Source organism: Meleagris gallopavo, chromosome Z (genome assembly GCF_905368555.1).
Source record: "Meleagris gallopavo chromosome Z, MGAL_WU_HG_1.1, whole genome shotgun sequence".
NCBI lineage: Eukaryota > Metazoa > Chordata > Aves > Galliformes > Phasianidae > Meleagris > Meleagris gallopavo.
The window spans coordinates 33,688,480-33,706,048 of NC_139435.1; the positions used below are offsets into that span (position 1 = coordinate 33,688,480).

The 17,569-nt window shown below is 37.5% G+C and overlaps 1 protein-coding gene across 3 annotated transcripts in view; it reads left to right on the plus strand.

The window, feature by feature from the left end:
• The first annotated feature begins 227 nt into the window (after positions 1-227).
• The window catches only part of DENND4C (DENN domain containing 4C), a 75,446-nt gene continuing 58,104 nt past the window's right edge, over positions 228-17,569 (plus strand). The window contains exons 1-2 of one of the 3 annotated variants that reach the window (XM_085214372.1): positions 228-369; positions 695-834. The gene's annotated coding sequence lies outside the window, so the exon portion shown is untranslated. Of the gene's footprint in view, positions 370-694; positions 835-10,348; positions 10,490-17,569 lie in introns of those variants that run through there. The other 2 variants (XM_085214373.1, XM_010725695.4) reach the window with 2 other exon arrangements.

Below are 17,569 nucleotides of genomic sequence, written 5' to 3' on the forward strand. Positions count from 1 at the left end.
GGCACAACTGCCCGGCGCGGCGCGCCCCCAGTCTCGGCCCCACGCGAGGTGCGGCCTCGCTGCGCGCTCCGAGTTCCGAGCTCCGGCTAACCCCGCCCCGCCGCCGCCCTCGGGCGCCCCCTGCCCGCAGCAGCCGCTCCCCTTGCCCTGGCCGCCGCCACCGCCTCTTTTGGGCGGGCCTGGACCCGCCTGTAGGCGTTTGCGGGGAAGAAAGTAACATGGTGGCCGTTTCCTTCGCAAACAGGAGCGGCGGCTCCGGCTGCTCCTGAGGCGGCGGCAGGAGCGGGGAAAAGCTGCGGGCCGAGAGCGCCGCAACCGTTGGCGCGGGGGAGGGCGTCGGCGACTCGGCGGCCGGAGGGCAGGCGGCAGGTGAGCGGCCGTAGGCGGGCGGGCGGGCGGGCGGAGGCTGACGGGCAGAGGCTGACAGGCACGGAGCGGGACCCGGCGCCTCGTCCCTCCGCCCGTGGCAGGAAGCTGGTGGGAGCACCCCGTTCGCTGGGCCCTTCCCCTCGCCTTTCCCAGAGCTCGGGAGGAAAGCTTTCTACTCGTCGAGGGGGCACGGAGGTGCGAGGTGTCTCCTCGGCGCCCGGGAAAGGCTCCCGTCTCCTCGTCGCCGGGGCGAGCCGTGACACCGAGCGGGGCGAGGAGGGCGGGGGCGTTTTCTGAGCTTTCCATTTTATTTTTCCTTTTAAAGTGCTCACGACTGGTTTCACGTTCCCTCTCGCCAGCTGTCCCCTGGAGAAGTCTTTGGCCCCTGCCGTCCTGCGGGCGCCGTGCCCCAGCCGAGGCGGGCGGCTCCGGAGTGCGGGAGGGCGGGCGCAGGTGGCCCCGCAGGTGAGCCGGGCCCGCGGGCAGCTCCGAACTCCTTCCCTCCCTCCTTCCTCTCAGCCCTTCCATGTGCCAGCTCCTCCCCTGGGCCCCACGTTCGTGAGTTTAACCCCCGCGGGCGGGGGGGTGGTGGGGCATCGGCGTCCCCCCCCTTCGTGACGCCCGGTGATAAAGGTTGCTAACAGCCACGCGGTGTTTGTGGAGCTGATTGTATCAGCGTCGAAACTAGCTCTGTTCGGCTCTGCGGGTTTAAGGAGCACCACCACCAACAAAAAAGTTGGAGCCGTGACTATTAATCATCCTCTGCCATTGTCTGGGGGTATCTGGTGTGTCCTTGCAGCATGGCTAGATTGTCTGTGAGCATCAGGGTTTGCTGAAGCATTCGTGTCTTTATAGATCAACATGGGAAAACCATCTCCACAAGCTATATGGCTTTCTAAGTGCTGTGTAAGCTGACATAATGCTATCTTCCTAAATGTCCATAAGTATAAGCTAACGTATTGTCAATGCAGCAATTGCAGAAAAAATCCAGAAGTTGAACAAAACTATATTAAATTCTTCATCTGCGTGGATTGTAATGCACTTTTCTTTCTCTGCTATGATCAAGTGCATTCCAAACACAGACTGTTGGGCTGATTTCAAACTCAATGCCTGTGGCTAAACTTTTAGACCTGCTGCATGAGGGCTTAGATAGTAAACAAACAGGATGTTTGATCTGCTTTCTTTTTTCCCTAAGCTCTGTTAGTGTGACTTCTGGGGGACTGGTGCTTTCTTGTATTTGTACTATTTTCTTGGCTCATTGAGGTGGTTTAGAACAAGCTAAACTCGAGCCTGCATAAGCTGATAAAAAGAAAATTATTTCCTTATAGTTGCTTTTGTTAGTTGTTTTTTTTTTTTTTGGTGTTTAATGAACGCAAGGTTAGTAGAAGTTTTTGCATCACTCTTTTTAAGGTATACTAGAAGTTAAGGGAGTAAACATTCTCCCTTTTTTTAGTGGGGGGAAAAATGCTGGAATGCAAATTACTTCACACCTATTTGGAAAATGAAAGTTATTTTGACTTTTCTGTGAAGGCCTGCCATGACCAAACTTAATTGACTGTCCAGACCAATGTATGTATTTCAAATGCTTGGCTCTAGGAACGCCTCTAAATAACCAGTCAACTACCACCAACAACAGAAAAAACCTGTTAGATAGCTTGAATACTTCTATTACGTGTGATGATTATAAGTTTTTTAAATAATTTCTTTAATAGTTGGCTGGCTGGTTATTACCATTCTGGTGAAACTGAAATGCTAATGCATTCTGCCTTAAATATTCCCCTTGCATGATTCCAGTAGAAACCAGAAATTTAAATATTTCATACTTACATGTAAATTTCCATGTTAAAATGGTTACTAACATGCATAATAATAATAGCTGTATAAAATAACAAAAAATCGATTTTTTTTTTTAAATATTAGTGTATAAATTAAGGTAGGCATTTTCTTAAATACATATGAATAAGAGTAATGTTACATTCGATTGTTCATTTTTTGATTAAGATCTGGCTCTGCGTAGCCTAATGGAATTGAAATGAGATCTTCATGGACTAAATCTTGTGTGCTTGTATTTTTGAGTGTTTGAATCATCAAAGATTGTGTGTGACATTTTTTTCTGATTAATTCTTTGGATCTCTTATTAACGAAGATGTTCACTACAGCTGCATTACCATCTAGATGGAGCAAAACTGAGATATCCAAATAATGATCTGGATAGCATCTCTGACTCAACATGTATGAATTCTCACTTGAGGTAGCAATGCCAGTGTTGTTGAAATATAGTTTTTTGGAATGGAATCTTTACGAACATGATTCTTTCTTAGGTGTGTCTTTGACAAGTAGATAATTTTATTTGGAGTTCAATCTCTGCATGCTGTAGGACAAATAGGTTCCGGAGTTAGCTTTGAGGACATATTTGAATTTGCTTAAACATATAGAAGGGTTAAAGTCTCAGTAAAGTGATGAAGGAAGAGTATTATTGCCAAAGATGCAAGAAGAAGGTAAGGGGGCCTTTTTACTGTAACTTAAAAATTATTTCTCTTAATTGTTGAGGTTTCAGATACGTTTCAGTGGCAGCTACAAGCATAGAGCAGTATGTGGAAAGACTGATATGTTCAGTGGTGTGTATATATATATACTGTTTTCATGTAGCAGTACCTCCTTTTCTGACACAGCCTTTTGAGTTAAAAAAAAAAAAAAAAAAAGGGAGCAAAAATTAACCTCTAATCTGGCATCTTTTTGTTTAAAGGTAACGTGAGCTATAGAAATCTGTCTCATGGAACCTTTTTTTCATGTAGTGGCCTGTTATCCCAAAGCAGGGAATGTCTACCTTCAGTATACCTTCTTTCTGAATGGTGTTTGAGATACTGCAGATCTTGATGTGGACAAACTGAAATATTTTATGGGGTTCATAGTCAATGTTTATTAAGTTACCTCCCATGTGAATTGCTAGGTAGTTGTCCATTTCTGCTTCTTCACATTTGTTAAACAAGTATCACTTTGCTGCATTGCAGCATGCGACCTACTTTTCTCAAACATTGTTTCTGTGAGACTGTAAACTGAAGCCTTTGCACTTTCTTCTACTTCTTAACTTCTGTCTTGCTACAGAAATCATCCCTGTCACAAACTCTGATTCTCAAAGGCACTGTCTCTGGTTATACAGAAATGCAATGCTGCTTCTTCCTTATGAGGTAAAGCAGTGTTGGAAATACTCGGTTCATATGATGATAATGATAGTGATTTGTTTCTGCAAAATTGTGGAGCTGCTGGCTCTCAACGTTGTCCTCTGTTATTAGAACCTTAGCAGGTTAGTTCAGGACTGTTTTTGGACTACAAAATAGCTTCTGGTGAAGTGTGTCTGTTTCCAGCTATTCCTTTGACGACATCTGTTATAAAAAGTATGCATGCAAACTTACTTATTTTAAAGTTTTAGGAAACACTTATACTGGGCTATATATTCCAAAGTGAAATAGAGCAGAAGGCTGGGTCTTGGTTAAATACATCTCACTGTATTTCTTTGTTTTTCCAGATTCTTCAAGGGTATATCTGGGGTCCTGGTGTTTACTGTTAGCTTTGGGATGCAGGAAACTTGAAAACAGTTCTCAGGATAGCAAATATCGTAATGGTATTATTTTTTATCCATGTGACTTAGCCTTCACTTTTTTAATAGTAGCAAACTGAGGATTGCAGGATTGTTGATACAGAAAACAGTAAAAATATACCTACACTTTCATGTCTAAAGTTGGCTTGTATGTCATTAAATGTTTCATTTATTTTCTTTCAGTTAAATATAATGAAGCAGTGCTGCCTCATTCTTTTCATCGTCATTTTGTGCCATTACAGCTTCTTTTCTTTATTCTAAAAGAATTCTGAAGAGCCTTGATGCATTTAAAGCATCAACCAAGAGTCTTTTTCTGGGGAGGGGTTCGGGGGGAGTCTGTTTAGAAGATGTTAAAAATAGTGTAAATCAGGAATTGACTTGCAAATTAAGCTGTTCAGCTCTGGCAGCAAAAGCTGAGTTTACAATTACGAGTCTCCAAGGTAGCTGAAGCTTTCTTCCTCTTGAAACGAAAGTGTTTTCTAGTTCTGAACGAATTGCAACTCTACTACAAAACTTAACAGTTTTCAGTAGAGAGGCAAAGAACTTCATGTTTTTGCTTTCTCGTGAACCTGCCCATTTCAGTGATGGCTTTTGTCTTTCTAATTAATTACAGACTTTGATCAGTAGTGCTTGAACTAAAGTCCAGCCACTGATGCATTCTTTAGTGCTCCTCTTCCCCTTTGCAAGTCTTTTGTGTTGAGGCATTGTGTTACTGGTGAAAGCAAAACTTTTTCCCCCTCGCCCTTGGGCAACCTAATGATCTATTCTTGGTGTCACATAACATGGCTCTAACCTTTTTTGTTATTCCTTGGGGAAGAAACTGAACTCTTACCAAGATAAGAAACCTGATATAGGTAGAAGTCTTCAAGTAAGATATCCTCTTGCCTCATCTCTGTAATGTGTACACTGCATATTACTGCTTTAAGAGGACACAAAAATGTGGTTGAAAATGGGAGAAAGACAACTACAACTTGAGAGCAGTTAGCTGGAAGCAGAGTATGAAGAAGTTAAAGCACTTAATGTTTCAGGAAAAGCGAGAAATCAAGGTGAAGTATGACTGGATATCTAAGCCCTGAAACTTTTACAGGATATCTGTCTCAGAGAAAGTTGTAGAAAGGAAACATAAAGCAAACTGCTGAGTCACAGCAACAGGTTACTCAGTCAGTTACTTTTAATCATTGCGTGAGACTATCTGGAAGCAGGTGCGTCCAGTTTTTCACTATTTGATCAACCAGCCATCCTTGGAAATAATAGCAATAGCTTGCCTAGACTAGGGCATAATTTAGACCAGTACTTTCACTGTTTTCTCTACACTTTGAATTCTTCTGCTTAAGTTTTAAGTAGTGAATGACCCTAATGAGAGTATGTTGGCTATCTAAATCTAGGTAGCAGAAAATTGTTTTGCTTGAAGATAATGTGAACCTTACTACACTGAGGTTTTTTATTTGTTGACTTGTGATTTTTTTGTTTGTTTGTTTTTAATGTGAAAGCATAGGCAATATCTTTTGCAGGATTCCATAAATCGTTAAAAGTATGCCATGTGTTTGCCAAAGGAAATCCCTTCAAGGGTATGGATAGTCTGAAAAATGTTTAATGCTTGTAAAACATGTATGTCTTGCAGCTGTTAAGCTTCTGAAACCACTGAGGGTGTGACTAAAGAAGAATATTTACAGAAGTTAGTTTTAGCTTTATAGGGAGCATTTCCCAGTAAAAACCTCACTGTAGCTGCACTGAATTAGCCTTTGAAGCTGCTCTTTGCAGTTCCTGTAGAAAGAAACCTAGGAAAGCTATTTGAGGTTAGACTTTCTTTTCTGAATAGTTCCCACAAACATCTACAAATAAAAACGTGGATTTAGCAGGAGGGGGAAGAGTAAAGTCACTTTCTTGTAAATTTTTCTAAGTCATGAATTATAGTGATGTATAAATGTGGTTTGTTAATGTGTGGGATAGAATACTGAAAATGTAACTGATGCAGCATGCCTCACTGTTGGTTTTTTTTTGCTGTTCTGAATATCAAAGTGTAAGCAGAACGTAACAAGGGAGAGCTTCCTAACTGCATAAGGAAATTATTGGTTTCTTGAAGTTCTGATAAAACAAGAAAAAACAAGTCTGCATGTCACCTTTACAGTGTTAACCTTACCCCTGAAGTGAGTTCTTGCAGTTAGACTGATCAGTGAAAGACTCGACTGTGTTCCAACCTTAAAATCATGCACTGCACTGGGGAATGCAATGGATCTTTTTTGCTGTTCTGTTTGTCTGTTTGTTTTTCCTTTTGTGTCTTAAGCTTGAAGTAGTAATTCTTACTATGTAAAACTGTTTGCTTTGTTCCCTGGATAATATAGAAGAAGAAAATAACTAATGTTTTCTATATTCATATGTAAACAAACTTGAAGCCCCACTGATATAAGAAAGTCACAATTCGTAAGTAGAAACAGACCTTGCAAATAAAAATTTGGTTTTGATTTTGTTCTACACTGAAACTTATACCACAATACATTTGTGTCTTTTCAGATAACTATTTTTTGTTCAGTCCTGGCTGAGCTAGTGCAACTCTTCTGGGTAAAAACAACAACAACAACAAAACAACAAAACAAAAACAAACCAACAACCCAGGTCTACATAATGCTTAGTATATGAAGGAATAGGTTGTGCAGGAATGAGTAGGTCAAAGAGAAAGATTGCCTTTCAAAATCACTTTATGTGCCTCATGCATATCCTTTTCTAAGTCTGATGTATGTGTCATTGCCTTTGTGCTTCTAACTTTTGTTGTATACTTGGTCTTGTAAGATAATTATATGTGAAGGCCTTAAATTCCTTTGGGTTATGATGACTCATTCACTGTGAATGTAGTGAGTAATGTGACATTTCAGTTTAATTTAAAGAAAACAGAACAAATGCTGCTCATAGTCATTTTCTCCTTTCTTCTTTGTGAGATTCATAGTGCATGTACACAGCATACACTTTTAACTTCAAAACCATTGGTCTTTAATCTTCCTGATTGAACCAATTCTGTTAGGGGGAAAAAGTCTTAAAGATAAGTTCTCTAACTTTAAAATACTTCCCTAGCTGTACTAACTGGTGATGCACAAATCGGAGAAGATTGTGCTTTGAGCCTTGAGTGCTTGTTGTGTCCTTTAAAAAAAATCCTTAACTTGTGTTTGCCTGCTTGAGAGAAATGAAAATTATTTTATAGCGTTGTGGCATTTATAGCACAGGTAAAATACTTTCCAAGCTTGAAATATGGCCTGCAATACTTCCAGCAAAGTTGGTGCTTCAGATGGTGCTTCTATTGATTTGTCTATCTATAGATAGAAGTTTCTTTCAGGTTTTGCTGTCAACATTTGGTTATCCTACCCAGATTTTTTTAATCCTTGGAGATTTGTCACACCTCTGTTTTGTGTGCTGACTTTCCTTAAACAGAAGAAGACTGGGTTGAACATCTGAGTTAGAGCGCCTGCTTTTGAATTGTTGGAGTGATAAGTACAAAGTTACTGCACATGACTCTATTTGTGTCCCTGCTCTTTTTGTCAGCACTCAGTGTTGTTGCTGCCCTAGCCCTGTTAACAGATGACAAAGGAAGAAAAAAATCTCATAAGAAAGGGAAGCATTAAAATAACTGCACTTTATCAATGGAGAAGAATGAAGATGTTACAACACGGTATACTTGGGAGGAGGTTGTGATAGCTGATGCAGTTTTTTTGTAGAGTGAGAAATTGTGAATTTCATTCCACTCTGAATGTTGATGTCCCATGTGAGCATATACCATAGCAGCTGGGCGTAGGTGGAGGGATGGGGCTGTGCTGATGAAAGTCATGTGGGAAATACTGTCTGACTTTTTTAAAAGAGTTGAGGAAACAAAACAGGTTTGTTTTTATTTTTAAGAGGGCGTATTTATTTTCATTATACTAAATTGTTTGCAACTAAATAAAAATCATTTATGAAGAGTATTTTACATTGGAGTACATACCTATCCTTCTCCTTGATATACATACATATCAGGGAGTTGGACTCAATGATCCTTATAGGTCCCTTCCAACCCAAGATATTCTATGATTGTGTGTTAATATACGCAGAAATGAATGTGTTAAAATTTGACAAAAAATAATAATGAAGAGTAATAACAATAATGTGAAGAGCACAACAGTTTTAAACAGTAAATCCATACTGATTTTTTGCATTGTTTCCTTTGCACTATGGATTCAGTACTCATCTTTGCTTCCAGAATGTTTTCAAAGTCCTATCATAGATTAGCTTTGGTTTCTCCGAAGGGATAGTTCTCCAGATTTTTAGATATGTTGGACAATGCTAATAACGTTGGCTGAAACCTTTAAACATGAGTTTCTTCCCTGCTTTTTGTGTGTTATTAGCTTAGCTGGTATGTTCCTTGTAATGATCTGACTTAAGCACTTTTGCTATTTAAAGGCTGTATATTTATTCCCAGAAAATCAAGTTTATAGTAAATGTTTTGTCTGAGAACTCCACCAATGTGGAGTAACACAGCAGAGATATTTTGATTGTTAGATGATATTATAAGGAATGTCTAAATATGGGTCAGCCTTCTCATTTACTTGCCAGCTGGTGAATAATAGTGTTTCATCACAGAATCTCAGTCTTGCTATTCTTCAATAGCTTTTTGTTGCTTGAGAAAAATGTTTATTGATATATTTGTCTAAGTAGTATCTTTATTATGCATAATCTTTCACGAATGTTTTCTTTGGGAGTACATATAATGATCTCACATTTCACATTCATTCAGGCTTTAATGGATACAGATATTCAGTTCTCCTGTATATATGCTTAGGGCTATAAGAAAGCACAGCAGGAAACAGAGGTAGGTAACTAAAGGCTTTCAAGAGATGGAAATGCAAGTTTTTAAAAATATGTTGCAGAGTTGAGAAGAGGGAAGAAGATTCCTTGGTGTTCTTGATGAGCTTCTGTGATTTAAAAAAAAAAAAAAAAAAGTATGTATATTTCTTGTTGCCTCACAAGTAACAGAACAGTTCAGCATAAAAGAAATAAGCAAATATACATTGGATATGCAGTGGTAATATTCTTATCTGTGATTGAAGGTTATCTTTGTCAGTGTAAATTTCAGTAATTTCTGTTTTTGGAGAAAGAAATGTGGGGGGCAGTTGTTGACTGTTAATGCTATTTCTGAGGTTGCTGTTACCCATTTCTTTATTATTCTTTGTCTGCAAAGGTTTTTCTTAAACAGTTGACAATGCAGAAAGCAGTTCTGAAAGCCGAAGGCACCCACTTTAAGGCATTTATGTTTGATTTGTGTTTGTAGTAATTTCACTGTAAGGTGACCTGCGAAGTGGTTGCTGCAGTGGAGTTGCAGAAATAGCATATAGGCTAGGCCTTGGAGCATTCGCTGCAGAAGGGCTAGCACAAACCCTCACTGCAAAACTGCTGCAGATCAAGAGTTTGATAAAGGCTGGTGCTGCATAAAGAACAAAAAAGACAGCTCCTCCTCTAGGCTCCTTATTGGTGAAGCATAAAACTAAAGCCATGAATATTCAAACTGCTATCAACCATGTGCTTTGGACTTTTCTAAAGCCATCTTGGCAAAAGAGTGTTTCTTAATGAGAAATTGGCAAGAGGATTAAAAGACAGTTTTTCTGAAGTGTTAATAAGCTCCTGCCAAGCTTCAAAAGCAGCAGAGAGAATGAAAATGCTGACATGAAACCAAGTGTTTTGATGCTGCTGTCATAAGCTGGATAGAAATGGGAGTCATCCTCTCAATAACTGGGAATGTGTTCAGTGGGGTGGGGATAGGCTGTGGAGTTCTGTAATTGTAGATGAAGCAACTTACGCTTGTTGTGATAAAATTTTCAGTGGAGGGATCTATAGAGAATGACAATCTACTGTTTGCTAATGTGTTTGTACTCCCAAAGATGAGAAGCTGTAAAACAGTGTTCCTCAAAATCAGCAAAAGGGATATTTTAAACCTGTGGTATCAGGAGATTTTCAAGAAGCATGTGCTTTTCCTTATTGAGAATAGCTAACAGAAACAAAATGGAAGTATGATTCTACGATCTGGCAAATCCATCTGTAGAGATTCTAGCAAAATAGTGTTAGTTCTAATAACTTTAAATGCTTAGTAGAAAGAACAATTATCAGACTTTTTCAGTTTTCTTTGGTTAACGTCTGAGCTGCATTTGAAACAGGACGTCTTTTTGTACCTCCTTTTGACCTCTCCACACAAACACTGTCCAGCCCTACCTGCTCAAAAAACAGTGAAGAAAAGCCATGGAAAAAAAAAAAAAAGCACCAAAAAATCCTACAAAAAAAGTCTAGGAGATTTGGGCTCCCAGATGGCACTTAACTGCTGGACTATTGTTTCTTGACTTTTTCTTCACTGTTTTATTTTTGTTTCAGGCTACTATATTTGACTTTGCTCCAACAGAGTTTCCAATTACAGAAAGCGTTCTCTAACAAAGAATGTTTCCAAGGCTGCAGATGTTTCACTCATTACATAATACTGAGCATGGCTAACCTTTAAAGCTTGCAACTGGGGCAGTAAGTACACTTTATAATGTACTTCCTTTGCTCTGAGAACTATTACTAGTTTTTTTATTATTAATGTTCTTTTGATATTTTTATTCCTAGTTTTCTCTTTTGTGCTTTTTTTTTTTTTTTTTAACCCAGTGGTTGGGTGGTTACTTTTTGTCATTGAAAGAACAGCCTGGTGAAACTGGCTTATTAAATGAGTATAGTTGAACTGCTTGCTGATCATCGTTCTTTCTTTCTCACATATCTTCAATTTCTTTTTTCTGTCCTTGGCTGTAGAAGTTCATTTACTGGTATCAAGCTTGTCTTCAATTGATTCCAGCTGCTGTTCCTCCAGTCTCTGAAGGTCACGTCAGAATTTGTGTTTTGGCCTCATAGTCTGTAACCACTCCAATTTTTGTACCATTGGACAGTTCATAATTACTGTTCCAAAAGAATAAAAAAATAAAATAAAAAAAATTGAACTATACAGTATGGTAAATATAGCCTGGATCAGGTTTTAGTTCTTTCATGCCCATTCCTCTACTCTGCCTCCAATTCGCTTTCCAAATAGGATATTTCTGAGTGGCATCTTCGTAGTCCTGACCATCCTGGGTCACAGGGTCTGTTAACCTAGTGACTTTGTCACTCAGTTGTAATTCATAAGGGTTCAAACCGTAAATGCAAAAGTGTGGTTCAGAAAACTTTTTTTTTTTCGTGTCATATGAGCATTTACATTTTAATGTCACCAACTCACTGTTCTGCAGCAACAGTAACTGGATTTGCTAACACCCTTAAAAAAAAAAAAAGTTTTGCATCCTAAGACAGAATATGATGTTTTCAAGTTATCTTTAATTTTTTTTGCTGAATAATTTCTATTTATTAAATATAAAATTGAAAATTTAACTAGTTTCCTCTCTTCTTTTGATTATTTTTTGTTCAAGCAACGCAAGGAATTGCACATAAGGCAGGAAAACGGAATGCAAGGAAAATTCAGAGCAATAGAGATCAATAATATATTTTTGTATATGTCTTGCAAAACTAGTTAATTATTGCTAGGTAATTATCACTTACTACAGTAGTGGATTTACAAAACTAGATTCATTTCATCATCACTCCTTCATAATATGAAGCACACTGCTGTGTCATTTCAAAGCCCACGGTTTGAAACTGGAAAGAAAAGCTACGTTGGCAGAGTAGAGAGACTTGTTTCCAATTATTTGTTGTGCATTTGCTACTGATGCTCATGGAAAATCTCAGTAATAAATCCTCAGAGATACCAAATGTCTGCCCTAGTCAAGCTTTAAAAAAACTATAGATATCTTTAGTTATATTAAATGTTATAGCTGTGATATTTTATTTAGCCTTTGGTCTTTGGGTTTAAAGTATGTCTTCTGATTTGGTGCTGGGTTTTCGTATTTCGTGAAGTTGTAAAATGCAGTTTATTTTTCAGTATTTCAGAAGCTTAAAGCAAAAACGTTTTTATTCTCAAATATTCAGTTTGCAGAACTAAGAACCTGACTGTTTCTTGGGGATGGGAGGAAGGCAGTTGTTTCATCTAGTTGTATTCCAAGACTTGGTGCCCTTACTTACAGAGCTGTTTTTCACCTGAGGTGATTTTGGTCTGATTTTTCTGCTTTCTTCCTAGTGTAGGGCTCTGATGTACTTGGAATGTTTTAGAAAACTTTCTCACTAAACTGGCTGCATTCATTTTGATTTTTATGCATATATTGCCATCAGGGACACAACTAGCTAGTACAGAGTTAACTTTTTTCTTTGACTTGTGCAAATTTCCTATGGTCTAGCGTAAAAAGCCATTTGAGGTTATTTGTACTGCCGAGCGTTGACAGAACTTGTTTTCTGGATGAATTTCAACTAGCTGATTTAAAAAAATATAAAAAAAAAAGAAGAAAAAACAAAACGATGAAACGTGCTAGAAGAATACTTCATTTAAGTAATTGACATGCTGTTTATCTCTTACTTTGTCGTCAGATTTGTTTTTGTGGTAATACAGACAACTATGAAATAGTCAGCTTGTGTTTTGTAACCTTCGTAGTTATGCAGCCATTACATTCTCAAGTGTTCATTTGAAAACTTTATGAAGGAATAGTCCCGTATTTGCATATGTGCGTGTTCAGACCCAGTCACAAGTGACATCCAACCATTCTTGTTCCACAGCTGGCTGTGTTAGGACAGGTAGGAGGTGGGCATTGCATGTCTGTGAAATTGTTTTCTTAACTTTGTTTTTAAATGAGCTTGTGATTTAGTCGAGTGACTGTTTCATTTCACAATTGAAAGTTTGACAATATAATATGCATTCTAAAAAAGAAAGTTTTTAAATGCGTATCTGGGGGTTCTTTTTGTTTGTTGCAGATTGCATGTGACTAATAAACTGTTAACTGTTAATGTGAACATGTTCAACATTGTTGAATGAGTCTATAATGTTCCATTCTGTAATAGTTTTAAATTGTCCACAGGTCATGTGAATGCCCGATTTCTGCTATTGCACACACACCAAACTGAAATGCATAGGAAAAGAATTCTTTGGGAACCCTGTATGCATTGTGCTGTGCATTTTGGTTCTTAAATTACTGGCGACTCTTATTATTTGTGCCAGTTACACTTAATCCTATGAGGGTACATCTGTGTGGTGCAATCACATCTGCATTTTGTGTTTTAGAGAAGAACGAGCTTTGGTTGCCAAGTCCATTATTGTATTCTTCGTTACTTTTCAAAGCAACTTCAATTATTAGTTTTCACGTATTAAGATCTCACTGAAGAAATACAGAATTAGAGTCACTTAGAATGAAAGCTTTTCTTGAATACAGTTAGTATTGAGAACTACCTTTCTTACTATGGGTGTGGAATGGAAGTAGGGTAGAATGCAGCCTGAAGAAAGTTCTATTGTTGGTTCACTGTTATGTTGTTGATGCTATTCCACCATCTGTGGATTTGTAAAAATATTGTACTAACTGTATCAGTACAAACTTCATGAGAGATAGTGGTTTCATCACAATTGTATTTCAGTTTGATTTCTTCCTTTTTTTTTCTTTTTTTTTTTTTTTAAACAACTTGAGACAGAGCTCTTAGGTGTCTGCATCCTCACTAGTGATCTAATGTACTAAGTTCAGGCCTTATGGATCTGCTTTCTCCTGTTCACAGTAACTAAAACGTATTGTTGTGATTTAATATCACTAATATTTGCAAAAATTGTTTTTTCTAGTCAATGCAGTTAACTTCTTTGCACAAATTTTGTCGTGCTTTTATCTTTGCAACTGCTGCAAGAGATTACATAGAGACTTTGGTATTTGAAATGAGTGCAGAAAGAAGAGGAGGTGCAAGCTGAAGGACTAGTGCAGCCTAGCTTTATCTCTTTGCTGTGCTTTGCCAATTGTGTATTTAGCTTCATGAAAGGCAATTATAAATCTTATTTTACCTTCTTTCCATTTTGAATTTTAGTGTATTGTTACTAGTTCAAGAAATAAGTTGACTTGCTAGTTACATATATAAACTCTTTGACAGTAGTTTGCTAAGTAGTTTTCTAATGTGAATCAGGGATGTTTCCAAAGTGACTCATTAAAAGAAATTCTGCACTGTTTGCAGTGAAAAAGGTTAAGATTTCTTAACAAGTATAATGAAGATTCTTTTACACAAAGGGAAAATAAATTGTTCTTCCCATTCCATAACCAATAATACCATTTACTCTTGAACAAGCCACTATGAGTAGAGAACAAGATTGCAGATATCTTCCCCCTCTGTACCGGAGAAGGGAACTTTTCTTTTTGAATTTTCAGGTTTTTTTTCCCCTCTTCTCCTTGTTTCACTGGAAACAGTGCATAAATTGTAAGTATAAAGACTTATTTGAATAGCTTACTAAGTTCTGTATTGTGGAGTTGGTTGTGTATGATTATCCCTTTTTGGTCTATGAAGTTTTGTTTCATGCAGTGGCTGAAAAAGCAAAGTAATGCTTCTCTCTACAAATTTCCCAAGTGTTGCATATGACCTGCTGGCAAGCCATCTTGTCCAGCATCTTTGTCTTTTAAGCTAGTTTAATAAATTTGCTGTCTTCCCTGGTCTTCAGGACAGCTTATTTTAGGAATAAATCAAGAGGATAGAGTGGAGGTACATTTTTCTTCTATCTCATTTACTGACAGTATTGAAGTATGATTCATTTGCAAAACTTAGTGTTTGTGTAGGACTCTTAAGTTGTGCTTAACATCTGCTTTGCTTAAAGATCTTAAGCTGGCTGCTGGTTGGCTGATTGCAGAATAGATCTTTCAGACAGAGCACAAAAAGTGATGAGATTTTCTTGAGTCTGGAGTGAAACTTAATTCCTTACTGGTCTTGTTACAAAAATATCTTCTGTTTTGAGGAAAGTATGCCATCTAAGTTGATTGGTCATTAATGTGCATGCAGTGTGCGTGCACACAAATAGGTGTAAGTAGTAGATAGTTTCCATACACGTTTCTTTGGTACCATCACTGTCTGAAAGAAGGTCGAAGTAAGTTTAATTGTTTGCTAAGTCATGCATTAATCATTTATTGCATGCAGAAATACCTTTAAAATTTCAGTTCTTTGACCATCTCTTCAGTGTTTTCAATTAATTAGATTTCTGGATTTGAATTACAATGAAAATAGGCTTTATTTTTGTCATTCAGGATCAAGAATATTTCAGTTCTTTGTGTTCTTGCGGGTAATGAAGGAAAGGTGATCAGTGTAAACAAATAGTCGATCTATCTTGTAAGCCTTCTGCTTTTTAAGGGAATTGTTGATGTTCATAGTCAAATCACACTATGCTAAGAAGTAAAGTGGGTTTCTTTGATTGCAGGAAGACTTGCATATGTTTTGTCTCTAAAACTGTCTGTTTTCTATTGAATGTTAGTCTTCTACTGTTCTGATTTCAGTTCTTCCTAGTGAACAATTCTTTAGAATTTGCAGATTTTTTTATAAAAAAAGTTTAGCTTAATTTAATGTATTTTTTTTTACTGTGTGCGATGTAGGCTTGGAAAGAACTTAGAAAATTCAATTTGAGGATATTAGTAGGTATTAAGTTTTCTTTGTGGGCAGTAGAGTATTCAAAGATGAGTAAATAAGAGGCTTTTACAACCAACTTGATTTTTTGTGTGTGGGGGGGTATATGCTAGTTGTCCTAGTGAGACTTTACTAACTTTTTGAGAAGATGTAAGATAATCATTTCAGTTAGATGTTAACTGAGTAAACCTTCTACATCCACACACACGCATTCTTGGCATAGTTTCATTTTAGTCTTCGCCTATGTTGATACCCAACATTTGTGCTACTTATTTCTGGAAGTTGGAAGAATCAAGTAGTGAAGGATTTGCCTGTGCATGAGCAGAGGACAACTGCTTGTGTACCCACTGCATGGGTGGATATTATTACTCCCAAATGAGTGCATACGCACAGATTTCGAAGGACAGCTTCTCTTTACTAGCATCAAGTATAAGTACGGATTTCTTTAAGTCTGCTTGCCCAAAAGCACTTTCTCCTGTTCTGTTGTTGTTGTTCCTGGACTTATGCTAGGTTACCAATCAAATTTTAGAGAATAATTGAAAACTGATGTTTTAGAATTAGGGATGACTTATACTTTGAATTAGATCATTTTATCACCTTTTCAAAGACAGATATCGTGAAGTGCATTGTAAGTTTTGTCACTTCATTGATGGAAAAACTCTTCTAGAAAAAGGGTCTCTAGTCTTTACTAGGATGAAAGTTCCTGGGAAGTACTGGACAAATTTTATTTTCTCCACCACTCTTTTTGAGCAGATCTAAACTATACTTTAAAAGCAGGTAATAAAACACTGAAGCAGTTTTGATTCAGCACAATTGGCTCATTTCATGTTGGGGCAATGTGTTACAGTAACAGTGTTTGATCCTGGAGATAAGACACTTGAAGTTCTATTTGGAGTTTTAAAACCAATGTTAAGTTTATACACTTGTGTTGCTTCTGTTTCCTGAGTTGGCTCTGCATCTGCTCTGCATAACACTGTTTGCTATAAACTTGGATTTTGTTGTGTGGCTGTCCAAAGTGTATTTTAAGTGCTTTCTGAAATACTTAAAAATCTTTTGAGATAAAAGCTTCCCTGCATAATACTCCTCCTAGCATCATTTCCAAGAATCTCTTATTAGTATTTTGTTTTCGAAAATAAATGAGATTATCTAAAGTTTTAGCAGGGTGAGTGAATCTTACACCTCTGTTACAAGCAAACATTCTTTGACTGCAAGTAGTGGGCATAGCAGTAAAGCAGATTATGTCATAAATGAATTCTATGCGGAAGGATCTTGGGAAAGCAGTTCTGCATCCAACACTGTTAAGATAAATATTTACTGTTACTCAGATTATGGCATGTTGAAGTTAAGAATTGCCTCCTTTTCCCTTTGTTTTTGTAGGTAATACAGAGTATAACTTTTTTTTTAAAAAATACATATTTATCTAAAGAATAGAAGTCTTCAGATCTGCTAATCTATGTAAAATGAAGGCTGAGGACTTTATCTCAATTTTGGAATTGAAAAGCTTATAAATGTATAATAAAAGCAATATAGCTATGAAATAAAATGCAAATGCAGTACTTACTTTTTCATTTTCACTTCCTTGTGACTGGTTGTATTTTACTCTCCATTTTTTTTTATTTCTTCACAAGAATGACTCTTGTTGCAGTTATAGCTAAATGTAAATTGAGAGAGTTGCAGTGTAGCTGTGTGGAAAGAAGCTTGTAACTGAATGCTTGGGGTGCTGCCAGTAAACACTGAAGCTATTTCTAATAATTTAGCCTTTTTTCATAATTGTGTCTTAGTGAGAAACCTTTCTCCAAAAACAATTCTACTATGAAATCTCCTCTTAAGAAAGGCTATGTTCTATATGAAGCTGATAGCTAACTTTTTATATTTTAGATATAACATTATAGAAGCATCATAAAAGTTACATTCTGGTTGTTAGGAAAAACTGTTGTCTTTTTTAGAAAGTTAAACCTAATGTGGACTGTATTTCTGACTTTGAGCAATGAAAAAAAAAAAAGTGTGCTTTTCTCTCTTCGTGTTTTTTGCTGAGCTACGTAGCCTTTGGCTTATATTGAGGTGTCCCTTTCTATGGTG